Consider the following 17359-nt stretch of genomic DNA (forward strand, 5'->3'; position numbering starts at 1 on the left):
AGTACTAGTTAACACCTATGGACCTAATATAGACAACCCTGCTTTTTATATAAATATTTTGGACATGCTTACCACAGCAGATGAAGCCTTGATAATCTGGGGAGGCGACTTCAACACAATCCTGGACATTTCCCTTGACAGGTTGTCCGACACTCACAGAGTACCCACCAAGGCGGCCATCACCCTACACCAGATATTGCTGCAGATGCCCTAGATTGACGCATGGAAGACACTCCACCTACTAGGTAGACAGTACATGTACTATTCCTCAGTTCACGACTCCGAATCCCGTTTTAATTATTGGCTTCTATCCTAGTGTCTTTCCAGCAAGCTGGTGAGCTGCGACATATACCCCCACACAATATCAGACCATTCCCGATGACCCTAGAAATAATATTCCCTGAACCCTGGCCGCCAGACAGACGGTAGAGAATGCCCCCTGATATCCTGAAAGACCCAAATGTAGTTGAATCTCCTCACACGGAAATTGGTGAATTATTCACCCTAAATGAGGGGTCCGTGGACCACCATAAAATGTTTTGGGAGATGTTCAAGGTCTGGGCGAAGGGGATCCACATGTCCAAAACCACTGGGCTACTAAAATCTGTAAGGCTGGAACTGGCAGAGATAGAGAGAAGACTGTGTGGTCTGGAACCGGAATACAGTAACACTCATGGCACCCAAACACTTGCTGACATAAATAAATGGTTGCAGGAATTCCATAAAATGGCGAACAGGGAGATTCAATACATGGTTGCTCCCATGAGAGCACATAGATATGGGGAAGACAATAAGGTTGGACAATCTCTAGCCAACATGTTGAAGGCTGAAAGACACCAAAATCCCATTACCAGTACACATGCAATCAATGGCGCAGTAATTACAGAGGAGGAAGGTATCAACCAGGAGTTCACTCGTTTCTATACAGAACTATATGCAAATCGAGATGTAAAAACCTCGATTGAAACGAGCGAATACCTCAGCACACGACAACTGCTCAAACCTTCGCTGGAAGATAAAATTGCCCTGGACCTACCGATAACCTGCAAAGAAATAATAGACGCAATCAAATCCCCAACATCGGGGGAAAGCCCCCGGATCAGACGGACTAGAGGTAGAGCTATACAAGGAATATAAGGACGAGCTTGCCCTACTGAAGTTATGGGAGGAGGCATGGATCGAGGCATCCTGACAAATTCTATGAGGGAGGCAGTGATAACAGTACTGCTAAAGCCCAGATGGCCACCCCATGACATGTCGTCGTACAGACCCCTTCCGTTAATCAACCACTAGGCTCCTTCCCATTATGCACAGATGGGTCCACCTGGACCAATGTGTCTTCATACCAACTCGTTCCACTGCACTAAATCTTTGTAGGCTATTTGGGGTCATGGCGCAGATCGATCCCGAGGCACGGGCCGCAGTGGTTTCCTTAGATGCTGAAAAGGCCTTTGACTCTGTGCCTTGGGAATATCTGTTTGCTGTGTTACAAAGCTTTGGGATAGGCCCATACTTTCTTAAATGTGTCTGATTACTGTATACTAAACCTGGGGCTAAAATCCTCACCAATCGTACTCTATCCAAACTTTTTACATTGGGCAAGGGTACCAGACAGGAAGGCCTATTCTCCACCATATTTATGGCCAGATTGCAATCCTAAAGATGGTGATCCTTCCCAAACTCCTGTATCTCCTTGGAAACTTTGCGATACGGCCGGGTAGAGCATTTTTTTACTAGACTTCAATCCATGACCACCTCATTCATATGGACCGGGGGGCAGCTAGAACAAAATGGGAAAAGTTGACAAAGCCTTACAACAAAGGAGGTATTGCAGCCCTGGATTTTGAGCTCTACTACCTGGTGGCACAAGCCCAATTTGACAGGCATTGGTATGATGAACTAGATGCCTCACCACACATCCCGATAGAGTGCTATGCTGCATCCCCAACTGAACTTCGATCCATCTTGTTCCACACTCAACACAGGAACCCATGTAAATTCCACCCTGTCAGCACTACTGTATATGTCTGGTCCGCGATCTGTAAAAAATTATGGATAGAAACACCGTACGACCCGGGGATCACACTATGAAATTTCCCAGGCATCCCACCCTCATTTGACAAACACCTTCAGAGGTCATGAAACCCTAATAGGGATATAAAAATGTGGGACATGTTCCCGAATGGGAAATACGTGCCCCTGGATGACTTCATAAACACGGTTGGTGGAGGACATCTTAAAATATTCCAATATCACCGAATGAAATCAGCATTTAGTGTTAGATGGCTGTCATTCCCTGACGAGACACCCTCCCATGAATGTCTGCGGGTCATAACCTCAGGGACACGGCCCGGTATATCAACGTTGTATGCTATGGTGCAAACCAAGCCCCCCTCCCTAAATACAGTTAAAGAAACCTGGGAAGTCGACATGGGGGGACGATCACAGAGGAGACGTGGCTTAGGTACTGTCAACTGTCCAAGTCTGTGTCTCTGAATGCCAGCCTCCACCTGGTCCAGGTTAAGATCCTAAATAAACTGCACTATACACCGGCCAAGATGGCCAAGTTCTTTGAAAACTGTACTAGGAGCTGTTTGAAATGTGGGGGACTACAATCAGACTCGTTGCATATCTATTGGGCCTGCCCATAAGTTGCTGAGTTATAGAGGGAGGTGGCAAACATCATTGAGGAGATTACACAATCCCAGCCTCTCACCCCCCCCCAGAAGTACCTTTATGAGGACATTGGGAAGGTGTCAGAGAAGACAAGAAGATTGTTTAATGTATCTTGCATAAAAGCGGAAAAATGTATATTGCAACCTTGGAAAAGCCCCCATGCACCTAATGCTCAACACTTCCTCAGAGACTTAGCATATGCTAATGAATGTGAGGAGTAATATGTGATGACTATGCCCAGGACGAGTCGTCCCAAGGATACCTGGGCTCCATTCAGGTGTACTTGTGCGACATGATATCAGATGAGACATATTCTCCAGTGCCATTGCCAGGACTATGTAACAATTGATTACACTCTGCCTATGTATGTAAATGCCAATTTTTCCCCTAACATGTATTGTATCTAATTGTGCTGTATGTGGATGACATGACCATCAATAAATGTAAAAAAAGAAACGACTTCCTGCACAACCTTTTGTCCCTCTACTTCCCTTTCATGTAGCCATTTTTTAGACCCTTTGCCACGGACCACCCTCATGTACCTAATCCTGTGTGATCATATATTCTCCACGGACTAACACCCATCAATCCATTCGTTTGAATCATGACGCACTAGGGAGAATACATCTCAGATCAAAACCCCCCAGAGAGACACCCAGGTTAAGAATGTGTAAAGACCGCTGCACCCCTGCCCCCACACAGGCCTGGGTTAAGAATGTGTATAGATTTGCCCACGATTTATAGGCGACCCCTCATTCTGGTATACGGTTTAGGCCCAACATTACTCTTTGCATGCCAATAATTATTGTGTAGTTTAGATTAGCTCGAACAGTTACATCTTGTGGACCCAGCCTGACCTCCACCCCACGAAGATGAGCAAGCTGACCCACGTGCCTGCAGACCGCCCCAGCCACAGCAACCAATTGGAGTCTGGCACAGGCCATCCCCACCCTCTATGGTCCCCCCGTGTTGTTCCCTTGTGTACCCCCTTCCTGCACATAAGAGTCTGTCCTGATACATTCTGGTTTCACCATCACCATCTTGTGGCCAATGCTGGATTTGACTTTTATGGACTTCATTGATTCATGGTGCTTCACCCTTTCTCAACTCTCATGCTGGACTTCCTTTGCATCTTGTACTCATGGGGGCCCTGAATCATGCTGTTCTCAAGTTCATCTTGTATCCAGACTTGCAACATTATGTGTTACTACTGACTTCTTCAATTGTATTTGCTCTCCCCTCTTGCTTCTCCACTCTTTTTGACTTCTTACTCTCTGTTCTATACCCCCTCTCCATTTTCCTATCTCCTCCCCTCCTCCCCTTACTTTATCTGTGCACTTACTCTATCAGAATTGTCCCTGGACCTAGTATGATAGCAACCTCGTCTGTCGCTCCCCCATCCCCTTACTGTCCCCCCTCCCTCCAGCACTATCTGAAACGTTGTCAGGCCTAGTACGATAGTTGCTTGTTTTGTTCCTCCCCTACCTTTCTGCACCCCTCTCCCTCACATTTTGTTTTCCTCCGGCTCTACCAGAAATGTCGTCAGGCCTTGTACGGTAGTCACCTGTCTGTTTCCATTTCCTTCCCACTCTCCCCCTCCCTTCCTTATCTATGTATTAGCACTTGCACTATCTGAAATGTTGTCAGGCCGAGTAGGATAGTTAACTTCACATCCTTACTGTTCATGGCCTGTAAGAATGTTGCTGTATTTTCCCTTGTTCCCTCCCTTGCCTTGAAGCGCTTTGAAACACATTGTGTATAGGCGCTATATAAATAAACTATCATATCATATCATATCATATATTGTCACATAATGGGCTGTAGGGGCCCACCAATGAACGTTTGTTATTTTCACACTCTATGTCATGACGTATTTTCACTTCATAATGTACTGTTCATTTATCTTTTAACAAAGTGCTCTCAAAGCAGCAGAGTCCTCTGCGTGCATCTTTTACCTGATATAAACTTTGTTCAACTTGCAAACTTGTGTCCAATTATTCTAAGTTTGGGATCTGTGTTTTGGGGAATGACCACATTCACTTGGTGACCCCGACTACGTGATTGGTCCAGGAAGACCCCGTACCTCGTAACTCTGCGGCGAGATCAGGGGCACCCCCCATCAAGACCACCGCCACCTACGGCCAACCGGTAGTTAAAAAGCATACGCTCCTGAGCAGGTGGTCGGCGGCTTGGTTGGTGGAGGCACACCAATTGTGGATAGACCATGAACGGAGGCTCTCGGATCACCCCGGACACGTGAATATTGCTTGCAAGAGGAATTAAAGGAGGGAAAATTCATGGGAAAGGGGTCAGATTAAATAGCGGGGGGAACGGCATGTGGGTTGGATTGGGCATGAGTGAGATTGAGCGATTGCTAACTAAGGTGTTTTTTCTTCTTCATATGGCCATTAGGTTTTTATATAAGGTGATGAAATAAGAGGAGGTACGGGAAGCTCGCTCCAAAAGGGGGTGGAAGGTGATGCCGCATAGTACTGCCTTTGACCAGTGCAGGAATATAAGTGAGGAAAAAGGAATAAGTAGGAGTCCTATATATTGAGTAGACTCAGAAAATAGTAGTGATCTTCTTTTTGATATTGATAAACACTTTTCAGAGGTCGGCCCAGAAGGGGCCAGGGAGAGGCGAACATGAGGCGTGAATGAAGGGGAAAACTCAACAGTGTTGAAAGAGGGTAGGGAATATAAAGGGTTATCATAAATATATGTGTCATGTTCTTTGTTGTCAGTAAAGTGTGTCAGTTTGTCAAGTCAGCCTGTTAATTGATTTATGTTTCTATGTTTTTTATTCTTTTTATGAAGTGGTCAAAGTAAAATAAGGTGTATGCAAAATGTTTTGAAATGCAATTTGAAAAGTTTATGCTAGAAGGTATAAAAGTATTGAAGAATGGACAGTGGTAACTGACACATACACGCACGCACCCAGAAATTGAGAAGAAATTATGGAAGCAGATACACCACTCCGGCAAATCTGCCAACATCTCCCCTTGTACAGTTAGAAAATAAAGAAATACCATGGGCAATCGCTAACAGAGATTAAGGGGGAAGGGTAAAGTCAATTAGGGCCAGAACGAGGATCTTTTGATAAGACAGTGTTGGACCTTGTGGCAACATACTTAATGGCCTAATATAAAGGGAAGCAGCTTCAAAATAAAAGAAAAGTATTGGATCTTTGGAGAATGTTTGATGAAACACCTTGTGTGAATAATAAGTGGCGTCACAATCTGTAGTGGCCACAGACCATGAGGGAAAAGGGAGAAAGGAGGAAGGAGAGGAATCTAAAAAGCTGTACCCATTACTGACGAAACCTGATTGTGACCCGTTGTATTTACACTGACCAAGTGCGCCAACGACACCAGCAATAGCCCCCGCTCCTCCTTAGGACCAATACTCAAGAGGAACTGGCCAGACTAAGAGCCATGTTTGAAGATACACTGCCACTGCCAGGGTGGGGGCAGACGCCACCACTGCCACCATCAAAAAACTCTTCCATCATAGCAAAAGATGAATGGTAGTCCGGGGACTCCTCTTCTGCATTGACAGCACCCTGGTTAAGGTAGTGAGAGTAGAGCGGAAGGTGGGCAGGTGAGTACGAGGCAAGGTACCGTGACTTCCGACAGGGAAGAAGAATGTTGGAGTGATGTTGTTGAATACGAGGAGGGAGCAACAGGAGGGGGTTTACAAGTACAGTATCTGACACCACAGGTGGGAGGGGAAGAATAAGGCTGGCAGGGAAGGCTCAGAAATAGGATGGGGAGAATGACACTGGCCAAGAAGAAGGGAACAAAGCTAAGTAAAGGCAAAGGGAGAACAAATCTACAGATGCCCCTCATTCATAAGGGGTCGGGAATGTCTCACTATGTGCCTTGGGCGTTGATGGATAAGACCAATTTGTTGAAGATGCTACCCCCACTGTCTGGGGTTGCGGGAAAATGGATATATGCTTTTGAGAAAAACACTGCAGGGGTCCCATTAGCAATATCGGATGTCAAGAGCTTGCTGGTATTTGCAATGGGTGATCAAGAAGATGGGTGTGGGGGAAGGTGAGGTTCCCGGGAGTAACAATGGACAGTGACCGGCATTATGGAGTGTCATTTAATAATGTGAGAGCTCAGGTGTGGGATGCGCTGCGGAGGGCCTTCCCTGATACCCCCGATTTACACTTGTGATGCAATGCACAATGGGGGAGGAGGAGGATGCTTCACAGTCCATTCTTCGGTTGCAGGATATGTGGAGGGTGGAGACGGGCACGGCCTGGGACCAGTCAACCTCCCTCTTTTACTTCATTATCAAGAGAGGCCTCCCGAGGGAGTTGCAGAAGGCCCTAGATGAAATTGCTGGGATAGAAGCCAAGGGTTGGCAAGAAATACAAAGCATCATAGTACACCATTGTAGAAGGATCAAAGAAAGGGAGAAAGAAATTGCACAGAAAAGATTGGCAGACAAAGCTAAACTTATGCAAAATAAGTTGATGAAGGTCGCAGCAGTAACAGCTGCCCTAACCCCAGAACGACAGAGAGATGGAGAGGAAGGGCCAATAGCGCTGCAGGCTAGAATGGCAGCAACCTGGGCTGCAAACTGGCAAGAACAATGCGCTGGAGAGGAGCAGTACGGAGGGCCTAAGTGGCAAGGAAGACCTGGAAGAGGAAGAGGTGGGTACCGGGGACAGAGAGGGGGCTACAGCGTACACGGGCCCAGAGGAGGGGGGACAAGGAACATGTTGGTCATGTGGGAGGTTGGGCCATTTTGCAAGAGAATGTCGTATTCGTACCATGGCGTGTTACCCAACCACACAAAGATTCAATAACGAATAGAAATATGGTCATCCACAACCAGGAATCCCTTATGGACTGCCCATGGGGGGTTACGGACAGGAACAACAAATTGATGCGCGGTTCACGCAAGGGCCCAGGGCACCACAACAAGGGACACAATAATGACTAACACGTCAAAGTCAAATTGGAAACACACACACAAATCCCTTTGCCACCACCGCCAATGGCGACCCAGCACCGTTTCAGGGGACAGCCATGGTTGGGGAAAACACATTTTCTTTCCAAGGAACAAACACACTCCCAGACTAGGTCAGCCCACAGAGAGCACTTGCGTGTCCAGTCCTATCAACTACCCTACGTCGAGATGAGCAACCACTGGTGGGGGCGGAGATAGGAGACAGAGAGTTCATCTTCATGGTGGACTCAGGAGAGGAAAAATTGTGCGTAATGGAAGGCCGCTTTCCGCTGTCGGGCAAAAACTTGGAAACACAGGGATTTTCTGGGGCTGTGGTTATGGTTCCATACACTAAGGATTCGGTTATAACGTGGGGGGGGGAACAGTGCGAGCACCCATATTATACCACAAAGACTCACCGATAAACCTGCTAGGGAGGGACCTCCTTAGTAAGCTCAACATCACTATTTCCTTTAATGAACAGGGCATAGTATGCTCAACTACGGGAATGTGCCCCCTCCGAGCAATGCTGTTGATTAATACAATAGCAAATGAAATAGCCCTGGGAGGGGTGCCCACGAACGCAGACATATTCGTGTATGGGATACAAGTATTGACAAAAGTGGTATCCAAAATAACACAAAAAGAATGGCGAATACCCTCTGACTTTGTTTTCCACCCCATCACTGCCTCTGAAATATTACCAGGTACCATCCTCTCCCTAGGTCTGCAGGGAGTACAAGTATCAGCTGGACGCATTGTACAATAGGTCTGAACATGCACGGATGTGAGTGGAGAACAGTCTTATGCATAGACCCAAACATAGCGCTGCGCAATCTGACAGACGAGGAGCTGTTCACTGACAATGAAAATGATGGGGAGATAATAATGGAAACATGCATGCCCTGTGACATAAGGGTCCAGAACCGACTAGTAACAAACCCCCTCATGACCATTGTCTGTGCACCACCATCATTTTTTGATGAGGACATGCAACAGGTACCCACAAAATGATTCACCACCAACCCCCACGATGTGGGGCTCCATCAAGAAGTAACCCCGATTAAGATTAAACTCAAGCCTGGTGCGGTGCTAACCCGGGCAAAACAATATCTCCTGCCATCAAATTCCCCTTGCAATACTGCAATTTATCCAATTAAGAAAGCGAAGGGAGGGGCTTGGAGGATGATGCAGGATTTACTACCACTTAATGACATCAGACAGAAGGAGTTTCTCCTTGTCCCAAATCCTGCATCCATTTTGTGCAGCATTCACGAATCAGCCACATTCTTCACAGTGGTAGACTTGAAAAATGTTTTTTTTCTCTGTACCACTCGATCAAAGCTCATAATACCTGACTGCATTTACCCTAGGAGGGAAAAGAAAGAACATTGCAGGTTATCACAAGCATACTGTGAAAGCCCAAACATTTTTAACAGACTATTGCACAAAGATCTTGGCAATATTGATGTCAAAAGCACAATCATACAATATGTAGACAGTATTTTGGTTTGTGGTGAGTTTGAGGAACAGTGCAGAGCTGACTCGATCATATTACTAAATTTGTTGGCACACAAGGGATACAAGGTGGACAGAAGGAAGTTGCAGTACTGCCTAGCAGAAGTACTGTATCTGGGACAACTAATATTAAAGGATGGCAAAGGAATAATCCCAGATAGGGCAGCAGCAGTCACGCAGCAGCATGGCGCCACACAGTGAAAGACATGCAGAGGTTTCTTGGCATATGTAATTATTGCCGAGCATGGATACTTGACTAAGCAGCATACACGAGGCCCCTACTACAAGCACTAAAGGAAGCACACAAGGAAAACACAGCTATCACATGGACACAAGAGATGAACACTGCCTTCACAACACTAAAGGAACTTATTTCCAAAGCCCCCGTTCTAGCGACCCCACATTATGAACAGGACTTCTACCTGTTTTCACACTGCAATGGAAAACGTATGACAGCTGTTTTAACACAGAAAACATCTTTAGGTCACAAGCCATTGGCCTATCACAGTGGCACCCTTGACTCTGTGATGCAAGAGCGCCACCATAGTAATGGGGTGCTCGGTCACACTGTTTTTTGAACACTCCTTGTTTGCAATACTAGAAAGATCTAAATCTACACTTACAACACAAAGAGTGACATCCTATGAAATAATACTTTCTAGTACTAACATTCACATAGTGCGCTGCAAAACAGTAAATCCAGTCACATTCATCACTGAGCCATGCATGGTAGAAGACATGCAAAATCATGATTGTGCCACATACGAGGGGGAGCAAATGAAAATCCCCTAGAAGAATGTGAGGTGTATTTTGTAAATGGGTCAGCATCTATTTGCCCGGAAACAGATGAAAATCATGTGGGTGCGGCAGTAGTAGGGCTGGAGGAAGGGAAGTATGAGATCATTGTACAAAAACACTTACCAAAGCATTACTCAGCACAAGCAGCAGAGATTGTAGCTTTAATTGAAGCTTTGCACGCAGCAAAAGGATATGCAGTAACAAGTTATTCAGATTCGGCATATGTAACCACAATGGTACATGCTGGACTGTCTAGGTGGAGAAGGAGAGGTTTCAGAAGGGCAGACAGGTCCCCAGTACAACATGCAGAACTTATAAATGAGCTAATAGAAGCTCTAGCAGAACCATCATTTGTGGCTTTGGTAAAATGCCAAGCCCATACCAATAACAGTGACGTAATCTCACTAGGAAACGTGGCAGCAGATGCTGCAGCAAAGCAGACAGCATATTTCCAAAATCCCCAAGCAACAGAATATTTGCTGATGGGTAATGTGCAAGAGGAAACAGAAGCTGGATATAATTCACTGCCCATCACACAAATAATAGACCTTCAAAAGAGAGCCCCATTTGAAGAACAAGAGATGTGGTCAAAGAGGGGTTGCACACAGTCGCCCAATGATCTCCTCTGGCAGCAACAGAAAACAGGGAAGGTAGTAATGCCTGTGGAACTATTACAACTAGCCTTCCAACAACTAAATTTACCAGCACACACAACAAAACAACACATAGCTGCCGACATCCAGGAAGAGTGGTTTGTCCCAAGTCTCCAAGAGTATCTCACAAAACTGACTATTGAATGTGTAACTTGTAAAACATACAAACCTGGGATGACTCTCAGGACACTGCAAGGGACACTGCCCCACCCCATCGGACCTTTCCGTGAACTGCACATTGACTATGCAGAGATGGGAGAAAAGGTGCAAATGAGCAAGATACCTAATAGTGGTGGTCTGCCTCTGTTCATGCTGGGTAGAAGTATGACCCAGTGCACACCCAGATACGAAATGCGTGGCAACATTTTTGGTATGAGAAGTGTTCCTGCATTGTTGCATTTGTGATGTCATATGCTCCGACAATGGAACACACTATGTTAACGACCTCTTTAAAGAAGTAATGTCCCTTCTAGCAATTAAACACAAGCTATGTTCCATTTACCACCTGCAAGTGAATGAGAGGGTCGAGAAAATAAATGGCATCCTCAAAAGTAGACTGTCAAAGTTATGCCACACCCTCAAAAAGAATTAGGTATATTGCCTATTCCAATTACGAACACAACCAAGCAAAGACCACCACTTGTCCCCGCATAAAATAGTGACAGGAAGATGTATACAAACACCATTATTCCCGATGAGAAGAGCTTCAGATGCTCACAGGACTGCCACAATTCTGGGGGAGGAATTCAAGGAGGATTCAACACAGCTTACATGAGCAGTGAGGAGCATAGCTAAGCAAGTGGCCCCACCCTTCACGAGGGAAAGCAAAACTGACACAAGCACTGCAGCAATAGACAGTCCCAGTTCACATTTAATGACCGGGGAATTGGTGTATGTGGGAAGTTTTGTGAGGAGATGGAATTCATGGCCCTTATGAGGTGGTATATTGCACCCCCTCTGCAGTGAAGGTTAAGGGCTTGAAATATTGAAAACAAGTCTCGGATGTTAGAAAAGCACATGGCAGCGTACTGTCAGAAGGGAAACAGCCAACTGAACAAGAAGTAGCTGTACCCTGAGGGGATTCACTGAGTAGAAACGAAATATTCAAAAATTTCAGAAATATCTAAAAGTGTAAATATAAGTACAACTAAATGATTAATGAGTAGATAAAATTGAACAAAGATTAATTGGATATACATGTCTCTCTCTCTCTCTTTTTTATGGAGTAAAGTTTGTTTTGCAAAGCTGCAAGTGCACTGACCCATTGTATTTCACTCAATAGGTACAAACATGTCAGAAACGAGGGCACTCAATGACAATGCTACAAATATAGTTAGCAGTAGAGGAAGTGTTAGTGCTACTAGAGCGTATAAATATGAATATGGCCTTTACTTCACAGCCATTGTTTTTTCAACTATATTATTGTGTTTAGGACTTTACTGGTCCATATCTTTTATTTTAGCGGGGATAAAAGAAGAGGGCGATGGGGCAAAACTGGTACAGGAGAGAACCCACTTAGTATGGGATGGGTTGAAATTGATATGGGCCCACAATGTCTCCACAAATCGTACCTCTCTGCACAAAAATCATACATTATATGCCCCACAGGTTGAAGAATCAAAACTAATAAACACTGATGAGAATGTACTTAATGCTTACAATGAAGACTATTCAATTTCTGATGCAGTAACACAGTATTGGCAACATAATTATGATCAAAATGAAAAGATGATTTTAGGCATTTTTCCTTTTCGTTATCAAAGAATTATGAAGCCATATAATGGTCTTGATGGGAGTAACAGAAGGAAAAGGGAAGCGGAACGGAAAAGAAATGATGCATACCATGACCTATGGTTGGATGCAGTAGAAGACCCTTGTCACCCAGATCAATCTAACAAGTGGTACTCTGACATGACTACCATGGGTAAACAAGCAACTAATGAAAGCTGCTATGTGTTTTCCCTGATACCTCACGCATCAGGAACACCTAAGGTTCTAATACCCCAGGAAACCCCCATAGCGGATGCCCAGTGTCTCATTCATCTTGCACTTTGTAGAATTCGAAGTACCTTCCAAGCACACACAGTAGCATTACAACTGATCCAGACTGAGAAAATCTGCCAGAGCAAGCCTCACAGAGTACTTTGCGTAAAAGAACCATTTTTTTTAATAAAAGGACAGTGTTCACAGAAAACAGATGGCAGGAGGAAACAGTGATGTGTAAAGCAGAAGCACCCCGAGGATTGTCAGAAGAAAAGAACAATTTCAATGGGTCGAAAGAACATGCACTCCAATATGGTCTCAACACATTGCCAAACTGACACATGGGTGATAGCCCTAAAAAAACAATCAAGATCAAACACAAAGTGTAATATGAACTTTGCTTCCATGGAGAAGGGAAGGTGCCCATGGGTTCAAACAAACAATGCAACAAAATACTTATCCTCCCCGACATGAAGAAAGGAACAGCTGCGTTATCGACAATTATTGGGTGTACAGCAAACAGGCGTACTTGCACCTCCCCCCGTCATGGAGAGGTACATGTGCCCGGGCTACGCTGCATTCGGCCCAGATGGAGATTCCAGAGAGTCATTCCCAGGTGGAGAAGGTGCCTGCCAGAATGCCTCCAGCACCCCAGTCAACAAACGAAGAACCACCCACATACAATGTGTTGTCAGAGGATAAGCTACAAGACAGAGTGTCACGCAAAAGAAGGGCATCAAATGACCTCACTAAAGACATTTTTTGCATCACTCACACCCAGCATCCAGCTACGAGCAAATGTCAAATGGTTACAAATAGTGAGGTGGGAGCTGATCCAGTTAGCCAATGACACTAAAGAAGGGTTCAATGTCATCAAGGTAGAACTCAGAGCCCTGCGGTTGATGACCATGCAAAACCATTATGTCTTGGACTTCCTCACAGCAATGGAAGGAAGTGTTTGCCAAAAAATCAGGAGTGCAGGTTGCACATTCGTGCTTTCTGCAGATGCCGACAATGGAACATTATCACATGTGATAACTGCAGTACACAACCTTGGAGAAAGAATGAAGAAGGAAGGTGGTGTGCAGCAAAGTGACTGGTTCGACACAGTTTTTGACTGTACCATCCTGGTTCGGGACTGCAATGAAGCTACTGGTACCCATCATAGTATTTTTGCTGCTGTTTTTTGTGTGTGCCAGGTAGGGGTTCGATGCTGTGCAAAATCTGTGCCTAGTAGTGCAATAATTATGGTGACAGTGGGCAACCCAACAAATGATGTGAAAGATGCACAAGTTGAAACAGGGGATAACCAATTGCCCAAATACAGCATGACAGCAGTGTATAACAGAGGGGACAGAGTGGATGGATCTCGCTGGGGATGGTGGGTGCATATACATGACCTGCACTCCTGATGAGTATGCAAAAAGGGTTCAGAGCCTAAGATATGTGTGCAGGGCTTGGATGCCAATAAAGGGAACTCCTGCCTGGGACGAAGCAGTAATGGAGGCGGAATAACATAGGCGCACAAACAACCAAGATTGTTTATTTGTTACTTTAGGAGTAACGAAAGGGGGGAATGGTCTTTTTGCCCCCCCTGTACATTCCACATGAAAGAATTCTATTGCTCATCCCATTGCGGGGAGACGTCCCCCTTGTCTTTCCTCTGACGACAGTGGAAGGAATCCATCAAACGATACATTCAGACTCTATTTTGTGCCACCTCTGACTCCATCTTTGTACTAGGCCGCACAATGCTCTCTAAAAGGCCTTCTTTCCCATCGTCCAGCGCTGTGCAGGGCCAGCTCTGACATTCCCACCACCTCCTCCCCTGTCTGCGCCGCACAAGCCCTGTTCTCACGGAAGCCCAGGCACAAATTGTTGCAAACAGATACAGTATTCCTTCTCTTCCTCTGAGCTCATTGCCCTGTGTGTGACCGAGGTGAATCTTGACTTGTGTATTCATCGGTCTCCACAAACCTGCTCCTGCTCCTTCGTCCCCTACCTTTAGAAAGTACTACCTGCACAACCTTTTGCCCCTCCACTCCCCTTTCATGCAGCCATTTGTGAGACCCTTCCCCACGGACAACCCAAAATGGCCCCATATACCTAATGCTGTATGATCATATATTCTCCACTGACTAACACCCATCAATCCATTCGTTTGAACCATGAGACACCAGGGAGAATAAATCTCACATTAAAAAAAACCTAGAGAAACACCTAGGTTAATAATGTGTAAAGACCACTGCACCACTGCCCCCACACAGGTCTGGGTTAAGAATGTGTATATGTTTGCCCACTATTTATAGGCGACTCCTCATTCTGGTACAAGGTTTATGCCCAACATTACTCTTTGCATGCTAATAATTATTGTGTAGTTTAGATTATCTAGAACAGGTAAATCTTGTGGACCCAGCCTGACCTTCACCTTGTGGAGATGACCCCATCTGACCCAGTTGCCCGCAGACCCCCCCAGCCACAGCAACCAATGGAGTCTGGCACTGTATATTGTTACATAATGGACCATAGCTGCCCACCAATGAACGATTGTACGTTTCACACTCTATGTCATGACATATTTTCACATTATAATGTACTGTTAATGTATCTTTTGGCAGAGCGCTCTCAGCGCAGCAGAGTCCTCTGCGTGCATCTTTTACCTGATATAAACTGTGTTCAACTTGCAATCTTTCTCCTGGTCTCATTCCCTACTGGGGTGTGTCCATTTATTCTGAGTTTGGGATCTGCATTTTGTGAAATGACCACTTTCACTATCCTAGAGGGCACAAGCTAATAATCACAGTACTATCCTAGAGGGCACAAGCTAACAATCAGTACTATCCTAGAGAGCACAAGCTAATAATCACATGATTACTTTGCCCATAACTGTAACAAAACATATCCATTTTGTCTGTGAAACATATGCCAGTATACCCATGTAAGAACACATTTTTGTTTGGTTTGGCCAAAATGCCAGCAACGCTACTGTAAGAAAATATATGCATGATGGCTGGGCAAATATGTGCCAGTATCCTCAGGTAAGAGCAGACTCCTGTTTGCTTTGCCCCCAATGGGCTTAATGCAACTGGAAGAAAATACGCCCATGCTGGCTGAGCTAGTATATGTCAGTATTTCTATGTATGAACACAAGCCTGTTTGTTTGACTCATGATGCAAGAAATTATATTAAAATAAATCTTGTCCATTTTGGCTGCAGCAATATCCACATGTAAGGACCCTCTCCTGATTTCTTAGCTCTTAATCCCCCATGCTGGCTGTGCCAATATACCCACAATGAACATACTCAATATTGCGTTGCCCATAAAGAAAGTAGCACCACTGTAAGAAAGCATGCCCATGCTGGTTGCACTAATACATACCAGTATCCCGATGTAAGAGCACAATTTTGTTTGTCCATACTGTCAGTAATGTTAATGTTATTACTTGCTCCTGCATGTTTGTTTGCTGTTCTCAAATTCATCTTCATTGCAATTGCTACCAGGTACAGCAAAGAATTGATGGAATTACACATCAGCACTGCTAAATAAACAATAAAAGAAATGTACCCTAAGCTACAGCAAGCTGAAAAAAATGTCATAGATATCCAGAATCTAGAAGACATTCAAGAGAAATTAGCACCAAGAAGCCAACAAACTGAAACATTGAAAAGTATTACTCTTTCTTAAAAGGTTACCAAATAAAAAAAAACACATAGTAGGCACAAGCAAGAGCCTTATCGAGCCCATAACTATGTGCAAACCAATATATCACAAGGTAGAGGTAGCTACAACAATTAAAATCAACCACATGGGTCACTTTCTCAGACTCATTGGCAAGCAGTTCATCTGGTCACAAAGAAGTTACTGCAAAAAGAAATCATGAGCCACAATATGAAAAGCAGCAACTTTTTTTAAGACATGGAGGATAGCGATGGAGTCGGTTGAAACCTTTTGGAGGGTACCCACATCCATCAGTAGTGAACTAGAATGTTTAGGACAAGATGCACGACAAACAGGAGATATGTCCTTTACCCATCTTTAATTTATCTGAAAGCATACTATCCTAAGAGTCTGTATTAAGGAAAGGACTATACTTGTTCCCACCCAAACTCCATCTACATCTGGAATTGCAGTTGAGATGAGACAATTTCTGTGGAAAATTAGACTTAAGATGTATTTTTCTAATGATCCAAATGATAAGGTAGAAGATATCACTGGTCTTGGGTCATCTTCGAACATTATTTTGCCAGATGCAGCAGTGCCAGAACCATTCTCAGTTTTGAGAACATGATTTTGAAGACTGAATAATGAATACAAAAGAGCAACACATACTCAGTGAGAGGAACTCTGACCCGCACTAATCCCAGATCACTGGTTTTCTATATATTATCCAAGATGCATATAGATGTAGGTCACCCACCAGGAAGACCTATAGTGTTTGGCTGTGGATACATAATTGAGATGATCATACATGAATCGATATGTTCCTTAAACCTCTAACAATGAATACCAAAAGCATTTACAGAAGATACTGCTGGGATCATAACATTATTGGAAGATCACCATTTTAATGCCACACAGGACATATTAGAAACATTAAACATTAAATCAGTTTATATGAATATATCACCTCACTACGCACAACCCAAGCACATCCTGCATTCAAATATTGTGTGGCACATTATTGGGCTGAACAATGTGCCAATTAACTGTGTGCAAGATGAAGGATTATATTCAGGAAATCTGTATGACCTTTCAAAGCTCACCC

The sequence above is a fragment of the Ambystoma mexicanum genome, chromosome 2p (assembly GCF_040938575.1).
Source record: "Ambystoma mexicanum isolate Mex_15411 chromosome 2p, UKY_AmexF1_1, whole genome shotgun sequence".
Classification (NCBI taxonomy): Eukaryota; Metazoa; Chordata; class Amphibia; order Caudata; family Ambystomatidae; genus Ambystoma; species Ambystoma mexicanum.